This window comes from Ovis aries, chromosome 7 (assembly GCF_016772045.2).
Source record: "Ovis aries strain OAR_USU_Benz2616 breed Rambouillet chromosome 7, ARS-UI_Ramb_v3.0, whole genome shotgun sequence".
In the NCBI taxonomy this organism is placed as follows: Eukaryota; Metazoa; Chordata; class Mammalia; order Artiodactyla; family Bovidae; genus Ovis; species Ovis aries.
In genome coordinates, this window is record NC_056060.1 from 11,998,305 (window position 1) to 12,015,222 (window position 16,918).

Here is a 16,918-nt window from a genome sequence, read left to right on the forward strand (position 1 = left end):
TGATGTGCAGAGTACTTTCTCATCTGTCTTCCCATTCTAGCCCTGCCTCAGCCTGAGAGTTGTGTACCTTCTCCCAGTTGATGAGATATGTGAGGTTCAGTGACCAAGTGGCTGGCCCACGCCACAGAGCCCATCACTTTTTTGTTCTATCAAAGTGTCATTTTATTCACATGTCAAATCTAACTCATTAAGAAGGGAACCAAAAAATAGTAAGGCTTGTTCAGTGGTCCATTTGAGAGGCAAAAGTTCTGTATATTTTGTTGGAAAAGGCACACCAAAATAAGTTTGCTAAGGTAGAGGTGAAGCTGGTTAATATCTTATAGGGAATAATGCCATAAATGTTGTGGTTCTCTACTGGGCTAAATTCCTTTTCATATTCACGTATATGCACATACATACTTGTATATGGAGCTACAAGTTAGCATATAACTCTACAAAGTCAGGACCCTAATCAGTAGTAAATTGTTGGGACTTTTCCAGTGGCCCAGTGGTTAAGAATCTGCCTTGCAATCCTGGGGACACAGGTTTGACCCCTGGTCAGGGAACTAGGGTCCCACATGCTACAGAGCAACTAAACCTGCACTGCAACGAAAAATCCCATGTGACACAACTAAGACCTGATGCAGCCAAATAAATAGTTTTTTAAAACAGTAAATTGTAGAACAAAGGTACAGTCTCTTGCCAAGTCACTTCAGTCATGTCCGACTCTTTGCAACCCTGTGGACCATACGTCGCCTACCAGGCTCCTCTGTCCTTGGATTCTCCGGGCAAGAATACTGGAGTGGATTGCCATGCCCTCCTCCAGAGGATCTTCCCAACCCAGGAAGAATTAAATAACTCTGAGTGCTTCAACCCTGCCCCAGAACGACGCTGAAAGGACACACAGTCCTCCTTTTGCCTATTTCCAAGTTACGGATAATTTTTCTTAAAGCGCAGAACACTCTCCTCCTTGCTCACTCCTCCTGACTGATGCTGAACACACTTCCGGTCTCCAGGCCCACCAGCTCCTCGGCTCTCTCAGCCCGCAGACCTTCGTCAGCTTCTGCAGCCAACCACATGAACCAGCCCAGACCGGCCTGCTGGCTCCAGGCTTCAGTTGTCCGTTGGTCCCGAGCAGCCCTTACTGAGATGCCTTTTGTGTGTAATAATAACACAGTATTCACAGAGAGTTTTCCCACAGTAGACTTATTTAAGCTTTGCAAGAATTTTAAGTGGTAGGCAGCTGGGCAACATCCGCACTCCCCTCTTAAAGTTAAAAAAACAACAACAAACAAACAAACCCAAACACCTAAAGGTCACAGTGACTAGAAGAGGCCTGAGTAGGAAGTAGCAGATCCTGGCTTTGACCCCAGGGCCATGTGCTGTTTTCTGTTGCTGCCTCCCCTCCCTGTTCCACTGACATACTGGGATGGACAGAGTGGTTCTGCCACTATCAATTACACTCCCCTCCCTGTTACCCGTCTTACTGCACCTCTTCTCTCGGGGTTCATCTGCCCCCCTGGACTCAGCCCTTTCTCTCTAACCCCTGAGATAGGAAAATTAACTGTCCTGGGTTCTCTTGCCTTAGGATCTACCTGGGAGGTGAATGGCCCCCTTCAAAAGGGTGTTAATTAATTAATTAACGAAAGGGTGTTAATGACTGATGAAGACCTGGGGGTGGGCATCAGACACATTGACAGATACTCCCTCGGTGTGGGGCGGTTTTAATAATCCAGCCCACCTCCTCTTCTGGCCTCACAGGTCAGGCTCCATCATTTCTTCATACAGCCTGCGCCCTTGGCAAAGATGGTTACCATGTGTGGTTTGCAGAAAGCAGAAGTCTGGGAGGAGATGGGATAGGGGATCTTGACAGAACTTCGGCTTTCACGCAGAGTCGCACAGTCAGTAAAGTGGAAGAGCATGGACCTGTGACCAGGATTTGGGATTCTCCACCTCTCATGCCCTGGCATCCAAACTGCATGTAGGTGCCTGGGGGAGCAGGCTAGGTGCAGGAAGGCAAGTTACAGAGATATTGGGAGCCCAGAAGGCTGAGTTTGAAATCTCTCTGTGCCCGCCCAGAGAGACACTCTAAGAAGTTTTGTCCTTCCAGAGAGATCTACACACACACAAACGCACGCGCGCGCGCACACACACACACACACACACACAAACACAGAGCTTAATTCAGTAAGGTGCATTTCCCTGAACTTCCATGAGAGCCCTGTAGCCCCATTCCCTGGAGCTCCCTCCTGTCTTCTGTAAACTTTCTCCCTGACCCTGATGCTGGATGCCCTGCACCCCAAGTGTTCCTCTCCCTGGGAATTTTCTGGTTTGCTTACATAGCCTGCCTGACAGAGGCAAGAGGACTCACCAGCCTTTCCCACACTCCATCCAGGGCCTGCTTCCCTGCTGGCCACTCCAGCGTGCTTACATGGGCAGAGCTGTCCTGATGACCCACCGGTCATGAACTGTTGCTTCTCTGCTTAGACCCTTGGGTGTGTCTCATCTCTCTTGAGTGAGAGCCAAGTCCGTTCCAGATCCCCTGTCCCATTTCCTCCCAATTTCATCCTTCATCTACTGAAGCTGAGCTCCATGAGGACAGAGATTCGTGTCTGTTTGTTCACTGCTGTATCACCAGGACAGTGAATAGAACATAGTAAGGGCTTAATAAATACTGATATTGAATGAATGAATGGTGCTCAATGGATATCAAAAGAATAAATGAATCCATCACATGGAAAACCCACAGAGAGAGGCTGTCAGATTTCAGAGGAGAGGGGTATCATTTCTGGCAGGGGGTAGCGTGGGCAGGTGACTAGGGGAGACCTTCATGATGAGGTGATGCGCTGTGGGGTGCACAGCACACCGTGGGAAGAGTGGGATCTGAAAACGGCAGCAGCCCAGAGGCTCGTGGAGGGGAGGTGACGGGAATGAAAGTGCTAATCATCCTGTGAAGAATTGCTCCTCTTGGCGGTGGAATACACACAGGGCTGGTCTGTTTATTTTCCTTTGGCCCCAAGCAGCTGGACCTCTTTTTCATCCTAATTGCTTTGCTTCAAGTTGCTGTCACTTCCCAGGAACAGTGGCAAGTTAACTGTGCTGGTGGGAGACACAGCTGTAGGCAGACAGGCTATGTCTGAGCAGGCTCATTGTGGGCGTGGGATGCAGACCCCCTTGGAGGGGTTCTCCTGGGTCTCTTCCCAGTGATGTCCCTGCAACCCTCAAGATTCTGCTCGAGCTGGAATGGGGATTCTCTCTCTGGCATCTTAGCAATTAGCAAAAGGTGAAGAGGTCTTTCTGTCAGGTTGCAGGGTCTTAGAACAGCGAGGAAAGGGAAGTTGGCAAGGGCAGGGCACATAGCTTGTGTGGAGACACGCAGCAATGCAGTGGACCACTCTGACCCCCTTCTCTAGAATCTTCTTCCTGTCACACCATGCTGCATCTCTTGTGTTGCCTGCCAGGACACCCATGAGGGAGGTCTCCAAAATGACCCATCTGGTCTGCCCTCCCTGATTCCGGACCTCCATCCTCACTTTTCCAGGAAATATAACCCTCTTGTGTCACATTCTTTTAGCACTCTGCTTTATTCAGCAGATAGAGACAAAGGGCTTGATCTGTAATGGTGGTATCTGAGCACCTGGGCCCTTCACATTACACACACACACACATGATTTTGACAACTCTAAGGGTGGCCTTATGACACTGGCCCACTATGCTTTTTCTCTCAAGTGAAATATTTTCATTCTAACTGGGGCCTTCTGTGGATAGTCCTAGCTCCATAGTCCTGATTAGCAGAGGAAATTTCAGGGGCTCAAAGAGGGAGTGAGCATTGCCCTGGGGTGGAGACAAGAGGCTGAGGCTCTGCAGAGGGCCAGCTGTGCCCAGAGCAGGCAGCTGGTTTCAAGGTCAAGGCCCAGCTCTGCGTTCTGACCACGGTAAAGTTCCTTAACCTTTCTGATATTAAGATGTCTCAACTCTAAACAGGGAGGATAATTCCTTCCCTGGAGGGTGGTTATGAGAGTGGAATGAGGACCTAGAAGCCAGCACAGGTTATGCTCACCATCCGTGTTCGTTTCTCCTCCCTCCCCTTCTCCACTGAGACCCTTTCTGTGAGGCAGGCCAGGGGTGGGATGAACACAGTCCTATGGTCCAGGCATGTATCCCTCGGCGAGGAGGCTGCATGGCAGCGTGGGTAAGCATCGGCTTCAGCATCAGTCAGCTGTGTCATCCATATGCAAACTCCATCTATTCATAAAATGTCGAGGATAATGAGGTTCACTGTACCCAGAGCTGTTGTGCAAGTAGATCCTGTGAAGCACCTGTATCTCTCCCAGGAGGGAGGGAGGTTGGAGTCTGGGTGCGAAGAGCTTTGAATGCCAGGCTGAGATTGTGGGTCTCATTCTGTAGGAAGAGGGAGCCACAGCATGTGTTTGGGGTGATGAATATGGAAAATGGATGCCATGCTTCTCAAATTCCAAGAGCAAGCCCCTCAGCTGGCCCACCTGCCCTTCAGAGCCACTCTCCCCTCTCCTGTCCCTTGCCCTGGGAGGGTGCCCTTTGTGTTGCCTTACTGGTCCCCTTGACTCTGACTTCAATGGGGACAGCAGCAGCAGGTGAGGGTCAGAGGAGAGCAGGAGTCTGGGGACTTCATTGCAGGCTCCCTCCCTGCCCAGCTGCTTTGCACCTACTTCTTTCCTCCACTGACCACAGTCACAGCTCCTGTCGGGTGGCCCGTCCCTTGCAGGGCTGTCAGTTTCTTGGTTGTGGTGGCCACCTCTCCCCTCCCCCTGCAGGCCTGGGAAAGGCAAGAGCCCCACTGGCGCTAGCCCTGCACCAGCCCCACAGCAGTAACCTCTGTCCTTGGTAAACAGCCTCTTCACTCAAGTCTCCTCTAGTGACCTGATTTGACTTGCCATCTCTTTCCTGCCAAGATGCATGCCCTGTCCCCTCTGGCACTCGTCTCTCTGGGCATCGGTCATCAAGTGCCTTGGTTTGCAACAGCAAAGGATACAGGCTTACCTCGTGCTATTGTGCTTTGCTTTATCATGCTTTGCCAATGTTGCATTTTTTTACAAATTGAAGGTCTGTGGCAACCCTGCACTGAGCAAGTGTTGCTGCCATTTTTATTTTTTAAAATTTAGTTTGTTGACTTATATTTTGGCTGTGGTGAGTCTCTGTTGCTGCGCCCAGGCTTTCTCTAGTTGCAGTGCCTTGGCTTCTTGTTGCAGTGGCTTCTTTTTGCAGAGCACAGGCTCTGGTGCACAGGCTTCAGTAGCTGCAGCACTCAGAATCAGTAGTTGCAGCTTGCAGGCTTAGTAGCTGTGGTACATGGGCTTAGTGGCATGTGCGACCGGGCCTGGACCAGGGATTGAACCAGTGTCCCTTGCACTGCAAGGCAGATTCTCAACCACTGGACCACTAGGGAAGCCCTGGCCCAATTTTTCCAACAAGCACTTGCTCACTTTGTCTGTTTGGTAATTTTGCAGTATTTCAAACAGTTTCATTGTTACTTTATTTGTTATGGTGATCAGATGTTACTGTTGTAATTGTTTTGGGGCGCCTTGAGCTGCACCCATAAAAGATGGTGAACTTAATAAATTGTTGAAATGACAAGAAAATATTTAGACTGTTACATAAACTTAGTTGGTAAAGCAATGGCAGGGTTTGAGAGGACTGACTCCAATTTTGAAAGATGTTCTACTGTGGGTGAAATGCTGTCAAAGAGCTCTGCATACAACAGACAAGTCATTCATAAAAGGAAGTCAATCAATGTGGCAAACTTCATTGTTGCATTATTTTAAGAAATTCCCCAGCCTCCCTAATATTCAGCCACCACCACCCTGATCAATTAGCAGCCATCAACAAGAGGCAAGGCCCCTACCACCACAGAAAAAAAGATTATGACTCGCTGAAGGCTTAGAAGATGGTTAGCATTTTTCAGCAACAAAATCTTTTAAAATTAAGGTCGCTATACTGTTTTTTTTCCCCAGTGATCCAACAAATGTTGGCAATTTGATCTCTGGTTCCTCTGCCTTTTCTAAATCCAGCTTGAACATCTGGAAGTTCATGGTTCATGTACTGTTGAAGCCTGGCTTGGAGAATTTTGAGCATTACTTTGCTAGCGTGTGAGATGAGTGCAATTGTATGGTAGTTTGAACATTCTTTGGCATTACCTTTCTTTGGAATTGGGATGAAAACTGACCTTTTCCAGTCCTGTGGCCACTGCTGAGCTTTCCAAATTTGCTGGCATATTGAGTGCAGCACTTTCACAGCATCATCTTTTAGGGTTTGAAAGAGCTCAACTGGAATTCCATCACCTCCACTAGCTTTGTTCATAGTGATGCTTCCCACTTGACTTCGCATTTCAGGATATCTGGTTCTAGGTGAGCGATCACACCATCATGATTATCTGGGTCATGAAGATCTTTTTTGTATAGATCTTCTGCGTATTCTTGCCACCTCTTCTTAATATATTCTGCTTCTGTTAGGTCCAGACCATTTATGTCACTTATCGTGCCCATCTTTGCATGAAATGTTCCCTTGGTATCTCTAATTTTCTTGAAGAGATCTCTAGTCTTTCCCATTCTATTGTTTTCCTCTATTTCTTTGCATTGATCACTAAGGAAGGCTTTCTTATCTCTCCTTGCTATTCTCCGGAACTCTGCATTCAAATGGGTATATCTTTCCTTTTCTCCTTTGCCTTTAGCTTTATTTTGCTTTATTTATTTAAAACTTCTGCTTTATTGACTATACCAAAGCCTTTGACTGTGTGGGTCACAACAAACTGTGGAAAATTCTTCAAGAGATGGGAATACCAGACCACCTAACCTGCCTCCTGAGAAATCTGTATGCAGGTCAAGAAGCAACAGTTAGAACTGGACAGGGAACAACAGACTGGTTCCAAATCGGGAAAGGAGTACATCAAGGCTGTAGATTGTCACCCTGCTTATTTAACTTATATGCAGAGTATATCATGCAAAATGCAGGGCTGAAAAAGCACAACTGGAATCAAGATTGCTGGGAGAAATATTAATAACCTCAGATATGCAGATGACACCACCCTTATGGCAGAAAGTGAAGAGGAACTAAAAGCCTCTTGATAAAAGTGAAAGAGGAGAGTGAAAAAGCTGTCTTAAAACTCAACATTCAAAAAACGAAGATCATGGCATCTGGTCCCCTCACTTCATGGCAAATAGATGGGAAACAATGGAAATAGTGAGAGACTTTATTTTGGGGGGCTCCAAAATCACTGCAGATGGTGACTGCAGCCATGAAATTAAAAGATGCTTACTCCTTGGAAGGAAAGCTATGATCACCTAGACAGCATATTTAAAAGCAGAGACATTACTTTGCCAACAAAGGTCCATCTAGTCAAAGCTATGGTTCTTCCAATAGCCACGTATGAATGTGAGAGTTGGACTATAAAGAAAGCTGAGCACCGAAGAATTGATGCTTTTGAATGGTGGTGTTGGAGAAGACTCTTGAGAGTCCCTTGGACTTCAAGGAACTCCAACCAGTCCATCCTAAAGGAAATCAGTCCTGATATTGGGAAAGATTGAAGGTGGGAGAAGAAGGGGATGATGGAGGATGAGATGGTTGGATGGCATCGCTGACTCAACGGACATGAGTTTGAGTAAGCTCCGGAAGTTGGTGATGGACAGGGAGGCCTGGTGTGCTGCAGTCCATGGGGTTGCAAAGGGTCAGACATGATTGAGAGACTGAACTGAACTGATACTGTTTTTAAGATATTACACTAATGCACACTTTATAGTGTATGTGTGCTTGCTTAATCACTCAATCATGTCCAACTCTGCGACCCTATCAATAGTAGCCCACCAGCCTCCTCTGTTTATGGGATTTTCCAGACAAGAATACTGGATTGGGCTCACCACTATTATTCAAAATAGTTTTGGAAATCCTAGCTACAGCAATCAGAGAAGAAAAATAAATAAAAAGAATCCAGATCGGAAAAGAAGAAGAAAAGCTCTCACTAAAAAAAAAAAAAGAAGAAAGAAAAGCTCTCACTGTTTGCAGATGACATGATAATATGTATAGAAAGCCCTAAAGATACTATCAGAAAATTACTAGAGCTAATCAGTGAATTTAGCAAAATTACAGGATACAAAATCAATACACAGAAATTACTTGCATTTCTATATACTAACAATGAAAAATCAGAAAAGATAATTAAGGAATCAATCCCATTCACCACTGCAACAAAAAGAATAAAATATATAGGAATAAACCCAAGGAGACAAAAGAACTATATACAGAAAATTATCAGACACTAATGAAAGAACTCAAAGATAGCATAAATGGAGAGATATTACATGTTCCTGGGTAGGAAGAATCAATATTGTGAAAATGACTATACTTCTAAATGCAATCTACAGATTCAATGTGATCCCTATCAAATTACCAATGGCATTTTTCATAGAACTAGAACAAAAAATTTCACAACTCATATGGAAAAACAAAAGACCCCAAATAGCTAAAGGAGTCTTGAGAAAGAAGAATGGAGCTGGAGGAATCAACCTTCCTGACTTCAGATTATACTACAAAGCTACAGTCATTAAGCTACCATTAAGACAGTATGGTACTGGCACAAAAACAGAAATATAGACCAATGGAACAAGATAGAATGCCCACAGATAAACCCACACACCTATTCATATCTTACTTTTGACAAAGGAGGCAAGAATATGCAATGGGGCAAAGACAGCTTATTCAATAAGTGGTGCTGGGAAAACTGGACAGCTACATGTAAAAGAATGAAATTAGAACAATTCCTAACACCATACACAAAGATAAACTCAGAATGGATTAAAGACCTACATGTAAGGCCAGAAACTATAAAACTTCTAAGAGGAGAACATAGAATGCTCGATGACATAAATCAAGACAAGATTCTCTATGACCCACCTCCTAGAGTGATGGAAATAAAAACAAAAGTAAATAAGTGGGACCTAATTAAACTTAAAAGCTTTTGCACAGCAAAGGAAACCATAATCAAGATGAAAAGACAACCCTCAAAATGGGAGAAAATAATAGCAAATGAAACAACTGACAAAGGATTAATTTCCAAAATATACAAGGAGCTCATACAACTCAATGACAGAAAAACAAACAACCCAATCAAAAAGTGGGAAAAATATCTAAACAGACATTTCTCCAAAGAAGACATACAGATGGCTAACAAACACATGAAAAGATGCTCAACATCACTCATTATTAAAGAAATGCAAATCAAAACTACAATGAGACCATCATCAAAAAGTCTACAAATAATAAATGCTAGAGAGGGTGTGGAGAAAAGGGAATGCTCTTGCACTGTTGGTGGGAATGTAAATTGATACAGCCACTATGGAAGGTGGTATGGAGATTGCTTTAAAAACCAGGAATAAAACCACCATATGACCCAGCAATCCCACTCCTAGGCATATACCCTGAGGAACCAAAATTGAAAAAGACACGTATATCCCAATGTTCATTGCAGCACTATTTACAATAGCTAGAACGTGGAAGTAACCTAGATGCCCATTGACAGGTGAATGGATAGAGAATTCGTGGTACATATACACAATGGGATTTAACTCAGCCATAAAAAGGAATGCATCTGAGTCAGTTCTGATGAGGTGGATGAACCTAGAGCCTATTATAGAGTGAAGTAAGTCAGAAAGAGAAAGATAAATATCATATACTAAAGCATATATATGGAATCTAGAAATATGGTACTGAAGAATTTATTTGCAGGGCAGCAATGGAGAAACAGACATGGAGAATGGACTTAGGCACGCAGGGAGAGGGGAGGAGAGGGTGAGATGTATGGAGAGACTAACATGCAAGCTTACACTACCATATGTAGAATAGCCAATGGGAATTTGCTGTGTGTCTGAAGGAACTCAAACAGGGGCTCTGTATCAACCTGGAGGAGTGGGATGGGGAGGGAGATAGGAGGGAGGTTCAAGAGGGAGGGAACCTATGGCTGATACATGTTGAGGTTTGACAGAAAACAAAATTCTGTAAAGCAATTATCCTTCAATTAAAGAATAAATAAAATAAATTAACTAATTAAAAAAAAAATACTGGAGTGGGTTGCCATGCCTTCCTCCGGGGGATCTTGCCACCCAGGAAGCCCTTTATAGTGTATAGAATAAACGTAAACATAACTTTTACACTGGGAACCAAAAAATTCATGTGACTCCCGTTATTGTGATATTTGCTTTATTGTAGTGCCCTGGAACAAAACCTGCAATATCTCCAAGATACGCCTGGACTGGAAAATGTCCATCTCATTATCTTGGTCTGATTACACAGTGATGGGAACCAGAGAAACATCTTACCAGAATGGGTGGTGCCTCAGTGACCGGAAGCTAGGGACTTGCTTCCCAAACCACTTGAATTTGAGGGGAAAAAAGTGACCTTTAGAAGCTCTCAGTGGAGTGGCTGGGAATGAAAAAAGAACCTAGTGCATGAGCTCCAGGGAGCACAGCTTTTGCCGCCCCTTCCCAAGTGAGGGACCAGGCAGGTCTGCAATCCTGGCCTCTAGGTAGGGCCTAGCTGTCCCGGTCAGACCTGACTTCTACCAGGTTCAACCAAGGGGTCCTGAGGAGCCCTAGAGACCTTCATTCCAGCCCTGGCCCTGCCACCCATGTGCTGCGTGACATTTGGGCCCAGTGCACCACCTCTCTGAGCCCCACTTTGCATCCGTCACTGAAGACATAGCACCAGTCTGGTGCACATGTTTGCTGTATGGTCAGGTGAGGGGATGAGTGTGCAGGCCCATGATGAGGGGAGCCTGGGGCTCCAGCTTCTATTTCAGACTTTCTGAATTCTAACTCAATTTTAACACTTTCTGACCAGGGGACCCTGGGCAGCTCTTAGCCTCTCTGAGCCTCAGGTGGTATGAGTCAATGAAGACTGTTGGGACGTGAGCAAAATAGTACACAGAAGGAGCCAAAGTCAGTACCAAGCCCACAGCAAGTGTGAGTAAACCCCAGAAAACTCTCGACCCTCAGGCGAGGGCAGTGGGTTATCTGGTCAGTAGCAGTCAGTGGCTTCCGATGGAGAAGGCAATGACTACATGGTGTGGCCAGGAGCCCTGAAAGCCTCTCCCACCAGTCCTCCCGGCTAGCCATCATCTCCAGAGTGTAACCCCTGGGCCTGCAGCATCTTAGGGTCGTAGAGCTGGTGGGGTGGTAGGGCAGGCATATGAGTTCTCTCACCAGATACTGAGACAGTGTCATCCCCATGATCCTAGGGCCCCAGCCCCTGTACTGAAAGCCCTGCTTCCCTGGGGAGCTCAAAACACAGCTTCAGCAGCAGTGACCTACCTTGAACCATCGCTCAGCCGTCTCCTTGGCCACCTGCCCCCACATCCCCTGGCACTGGAGTAGACAGAAGAAATCTCCTCATCACAGAGTCAGGGCTGGTCTCGTCCTTGACCAGCAGCACCCACCCCTCTCCTCAGAGCTCAGCGTGATCCACCAGTGTGGTCAGTTCTTCCGGCCTGCTCAGGGACACTGACCCTCTCGTTTCTATCCAGCCCTGCTGCCATCCAAAAGGGGCCATGCAGTCCCCATGGGAGCCCATCACAGGGGTCGTGAGCCAGCTAGAGCCTGTGTCCCTTCCATGGGACCCTCCTAGCAGCCACCGGGATGGCTTACTCACTCCAGTGCCAGCCACATGGCCCCTCCAGGCTCTGAGGGGCTGGGCACTAGGGAATGGGGGCTGCCTTTGTCCCCCAAGACCACTGTGCTAAAAGTGTCATTCCAAGTACCCAGAGCTTCCCTAACACCTCTGGTGAGTCATTCATCTGGCAAATTGGTGACACTTCCTTGGAAGCCAGCTACCTTCAGCATAGACCCTCCCTAGAGGGCTAATTTTCATCATTTCCCTCCTTCCCTTCCTTCCTCCTTCTTCATTCAGCAAATACTCGGAGTACCTCCTCTAATCACAAGCTGTGTCAGGCACGGGGGCAGAGAGACAAAGCAGGTTCGGTTCCTGCCCGCCCCCCTCCAGGGCTTCACAAGCCATGATGGGGGCGCCTGTCCGCAGTTACAAGACCGCAGGGTGTCCCTGATGGAGAGAGCCCACACCTTGGCCCATGTTTCCCTCAGCCTGCTTTACACTCTTAGGCCTTTCTCCGCCCCATTTGGGGCTGCCTTTACTCACGTTCTCTCATTGCATCAGCAGGATGCTTTGGGTTCTGACAGAGAACCCACCTTTAGCTAAATTAAGGACAGCAGACTTCTAGTGGAAGGACACTGAGTAGCTCCAGGCTCCCAGGGAAGGTCAGAGCACTGGCTGAGAAAGGACAGAATGAGTGCGCCCAAGGTTCCAAGGTGACACAGCCAGTCAGCCAGGTCCAGTGCGGGTGACATGTGCCCATCTGCCTGGTCAGGGAAGGACAGGGCACCTTGACAACAAGATGACCCACAGCTGGGGGAGGGAATTCCTCCAGGATCCCCGAGTGTCAGCTAAGAATAAGGCGGCAGTGGCAGTGGGGCGGGGGAGGGGAGGACCTCCCTGCTGTTTCAGTGGCTAAGACTCTACGTTCCCATTGTGGGCGTGCCCAGGTTCAATCCCTGGCCAGGGAACTAGATCCCACAACTGCTGCAACTAAAGATCCTGAATGCTGCAATGAAGATCGAGGATCCCATGTGCTACAACAAAGACCTGCTGCAGCCAAACAGATAAATATTTTTTAAAAGTATGTTATTAAAAAAAAGAAGAAGGCGGAAGGGCCGCCAGCTAGGTGGCCAGAAAGCAGCAGTGATCACTCCAGTCTCCCTTCTATCCCCACTCGCTGGCACCACTGTGTCGACTCCGCAGCTCCCTGGCTGCAGGGTTAAGTGTGAACCCCTCAGGGCCCAGCCATGACCTTTCAGGAACACTGGGGTCCTCACCTCTCCCTTCCCACCCCAGGTTGTCTCCTGCCTGGGTGACAGCAGCCTGGAACACCCTTCCTCTCCTTCTCCACATGAAGAACTCCTACCTACCCTGCAAGACCCACTTCAGTTGTGCCCCCTCCTGAAAGACGCCTCTTGCCAGCCTGAGGCTCCTCCCTCAGCCTGGCGAGAGCTCCTGCCAGGTGGGGCTCACCTCTGCCTGGAGGCTGCCCTTGCTGCACCAGCCTCGGGAGCTAAGGAGCCATCTGTCCCCTTGGCAGAGCCCCTGACGCCCTCCCCGCCACCCCCATGTCCTCCCTGTACCCAGCACAGGGCCGGCTGAGATTCGTGAAATTGCCTGACTGCTGAGGCTTTCAGAGTCTGTGATTAAGCCTTGCCCTGGGGCTGGCCTGTCCTGGGTCCCCTGGCTTCCCTCCTTCCACATTCACCCAGTTAATGTCTCCGTTCAGCCTGGAAACATTTTCTTAAAGACAAAAAATAAATAAATAAATAAAATCATAGGTTAACAGTCTCAAGCAATAAAACAGCAGATGACGTTGTGTGGGCAACTTCCCAGAGGACACAGAACACACGTCTCCTGAGTGGGTGGCCTTATAAGGGCAGGTTCAGGAGGAGAATGGGCAGGAGGCAGAGCCACCCGCCAGGAGACAGGGAGGTAGGGGTGGGGGTGGGTGCCCCATCGCTGGGCTGGGAGTGGGGCCAGCAGGGGTGCTGGCGAGGACCCAGCTCCGCAGGAAGAGCTGGACACGTACCATCTCCAGAGGCCCTGCTCAGGCCAAAGCCCGCCTGTCCTTCCGCCTGCGCTGCCAGCAGCAGCAACACAGACATTGACCGCTCACAGCCAGCTGCCACACTGACCCACACCACCAGCCTGGCACCCAGAACCCTCCCACCCCAGGCTGGGCCATGGCTCATTTTCCTTCCCAACTCCCCACACTTGTGGGCCTGCAGGTCCTGGCTCCCAGCTGGCATGCCGTAAAGCTTTGTTGGGTAGAAGAATTATTAAGTGAATGGCTGTTTAATGGTAGTTTGGGCTCATCAGCTAGTCTGTAGCCCCTGGAACACGGGTAGGGCCTTCATAGGGAGACCAGCACACAGCTAAGTGGGTGCTTAAGAAAGAACTTGGTGCTTGGCTGGCTCCTGCCTTCGAGTCAATTTGAGCCATCAGTTCTTACCTCACTCAGGGTTACCTTGTCCCAAGCAGGAAGGCACGCATGCTCCACAACTGTTCCAGAGAAGCCTGGGATGGGGCTTCATTTCCCAAAGCCGCCCCTCCAGGACAGTGAGGTGGGGCAGCTATAAGAGAGAGAGAGACTTCCCTGGCGGTCCAGTGATTAAGACTGTGTTCTCAATGCAGAGGGCCTGGGTTTGATCCCTCGTCAGGGAACTAGATTCCATATGCCACAACTAAGACCCAGTACAACTAAAAATAAACAAGTGATAGAGAGGAAGAGAGAGGGTGGTGGGGGTGGGGAGGCCTTTCTAGGAGATTCCCAATTGTCTAAGTGTTCGTCTGAACTCAGCATGTCTGAGAACAAAACCCTCACCTTGGTGTGGGAAGGTTGGGGAGGTGTGTGCCAGGCGACCCTGTCCTGAGGAAAGGGCTCTGGAAGCCTCCCCCAGTTCTCATTAGGAAAGACTCTTTCCAGCACCCCCAAAAGCCCCAAATCCTCCTCTAAGTGAGTCTTAAAAGACACAGAATGGATGGTCAAATAAGGTGAAAACTGGGGGAGCCACCCCATCCCTCAGCTGGCTCTTACTTGGCCTGCTGCTGCTGCTGCTGCTGCTAAGTCGCTTCAGTCGTGTCCGACTCTGTGAAACCCCACAGACGGCAGCCACCAGGCTCTGCCATCCCTGGGATTCTCCAGGCAAGAACACTGGAGTGGGTTGCCATTTCCTTCTCCACTGCATGAAAGTGAAAAGTGAAAGTGAAGTCGCTCAGTCATGTCTGACTTGCAACCCCATGGACTGCAGCCTACCAGGCTCCTCTGTCCATGGGATTTTCCAGGCAAGAGTACTGGAGTGGGTTGCCACTGCCTTCTCCATTACTTTGCCTAAAGCTTCTCATTTATGAGCCACTATTCACGAGGGAAGCATCGCTCTGGCCCTAAATCCTCTTATAAAAGGCAAAGAGTATTTCTCTGCAGAGGCCGACAATCACCTGTCTAATAAGTAGCTAAGACAGGAGAACAGGGCAGCAAGGGGTCAGATGGGGGCAGAGGCAGGGAGGAAGTGGGAAGGAAGGGGCCCAGAGGGAAGGAGGCCCCGGGAAGAGGAAGCTCCTGAGTCCTCCAGGGATCCCTGGATGCCACCTGTGCCCAGAAGGCGTGTCCTCCTCCACTGCCCCTTGGTCAGGGCCAAGAGGAGCCTCTGGCAGCCTCTCAGCTGGCACTGCTCTGGGTACCAGGAGAATATTGTCAGCTGTAGAAGATGGACTCAAGTTGAAGCTAGTGCCCCAGAGGCTCCTGTTAGAGGCGAGAGGGGAGCAGAGCCAGTTGTGTGGGCCTGAGCCTGGCCTCGCCTGAGACCCTGACCCCTGGGTAAGGCCTGCCCCAGTGTCATTCTGTTCCAAAATAGAAATGCTCTTTGTGTAAAGAGTAATGCAAACCACAACAAAACCCCCTTATGTGACTGCCTGAAATTCCACCAGTAGTCACATATTATTTGGGGTTAATCACTGCCCCCTGTGTGGGACTGAATAATGGTCCCCCAAAGGTGTCCATGTTCTAATCCTTGGAGTTAACTACCTTACATGGTGCAAAAGACTTGGCAGATGTGATTACGGATTCTGAGGTGGGAGATTAGCCTGGATTATCCAGGTAGGCCCAACGTAATCACAAAGGTCCTTCTGAGAAGGAAGCAGAAGGGTCAGCTAGTTAGAGGGCATACATCTCCCTGGGAAGGGAACACACAAAGAACTTGGGAGAACTTGGGGTTTCAGCCTGAAATACCGCACCCTCCCCATCAGTCAGGTTCTGCAAACTGCTGGCCCGGGGTGTCTGAGGGAACATGGTGGGGACCCAGAAGAGGAGACAGAGTATGTGGGGACAGAAGGAGAAGCAAAGCCTCAGGGGGAGCTTACTTCATTCTGTATCTTTGGGTCAGAATGGTCCCCTTGGGGGCCTCCACCATCGCCTGGCTTCCTCTCCAAGGGTCATGTTGTCTAGACTCTGACTTCAGATGGCAGAATGTGCCATCTGCTGCTGTTTCAAGGGGCCATCAATGACCCTTTCTATTAGTTGTCGAGATTGTTTCTCTCCCACAATCCTCTGCTCTGGCCCTCTTCTTAAATCCTGCTAACAGGCTAAGTCACTGGGGGAGAAGTTCTCCCAGGTTTTCTGAGTTTGATTATAAATGCTGGAGATTTTTTAACCATAACAATAATGGGAAGGATGACAGAATAAAGGTAGTAGTGATTATAGAACAAAGTAGGGCATAAATATGAATAAATAAGAAAATAGCTACTAGATACCATGTCATAAGCTTCCTGTGCATTCTCCTGTTTAATCATTCTAATTGGGAAGCTTTAGTATCCATATTTTATGGGTAAGGAACTGAGGCACAGAGAGGTTAAGACTTTCAAAAGGTCACACAGCTAGTTAGTAACAGGGCTGCAGTTTCAGCCCAAATTTGACTTCAGAGCCCATGCCTTTAACTATGACACTATTCTACCTCCTAAAACATAATGTAAACTAACAATGTGCCCAATGACATTTCATTTGTAATCAAACCATAGTTTCTAGGGATGGGAAGGTTTGGGGCAGACGGGAGAAGGATGGGGGAGTAACACCGGGGAAGGCACTGCAATGTGGGGGAGGGGCCAGCCAACTGGTCGCCTCTAATCAAGGGGACTGAATAAAGCAGCAGACTAAGGCAGATTACCTTAATCAAAACAGAAAGAACTTTGATGTAACATTGCATCTTAGAATTGAATTTTAATTTTTCTGTCTTTTCCAAATGCAGTTATATTTTTTTTACTAACTTTATGCCATCTCACGGATTTCTCAAATAGTTTTATATTGCCTGCA